Source organism: Lipotes vexillifer, unplaced genomic scaffold (assembly GCF_000442215.2).
Source record: "Lipotes vexillifer unplaced genomic scaffold, Lipotes_vexillifer_v1.1 scaffold987, whole genome shotgun sequence".
Taxonomy (NCBI): Eukaryota; Metazoa; Chordata; class Mammalia; order Artiodactyla; family Lipotidae; genus Lipotes; species Lipotes vexillifer.
The window spans coordinates 474,544-474,895 of record NW_006787426.1 but is presented as its reverse complement, the minus strand read 5'-3'; positions in this window follow the sequence as shown (position 1 = coordinate 474,895).

Below are 352 nucleotides of genomic sequence, written 5' to 3'. Positions count from 1 at the left end.
CGGGGGGCGGCGGAAGCCTGTTAATTAGTCGGCTCCGCACCGGCGGGCAGAGCGGCCAGGCCGTCTGCGCCGCCCGGCCCCGCCCGGCCGGGGCGCACCCCAGGTCCCGCTCGCCCGTCCGCGCGCTCCCTGCCGGCTGGCCCCTCGCTCGCGGCCGCGCGGGGCGGACCCGAAGAGGAGCCGCCTTCCCGCCCGGCCGGCTGAGGAGCCGGGCGGCCCGTGAGCGCGGGGAGCGGTTTCCCGCCGGGGCTGTTTGGCAGGTGCGCGCCGTGACTTCCGGCGTTGCCCGGGAGCCGCCGGAGGAGGAGCGGCGCGGGGGATGCGGCTGTGGCGGCGGCGGCGGCGGCCGAGC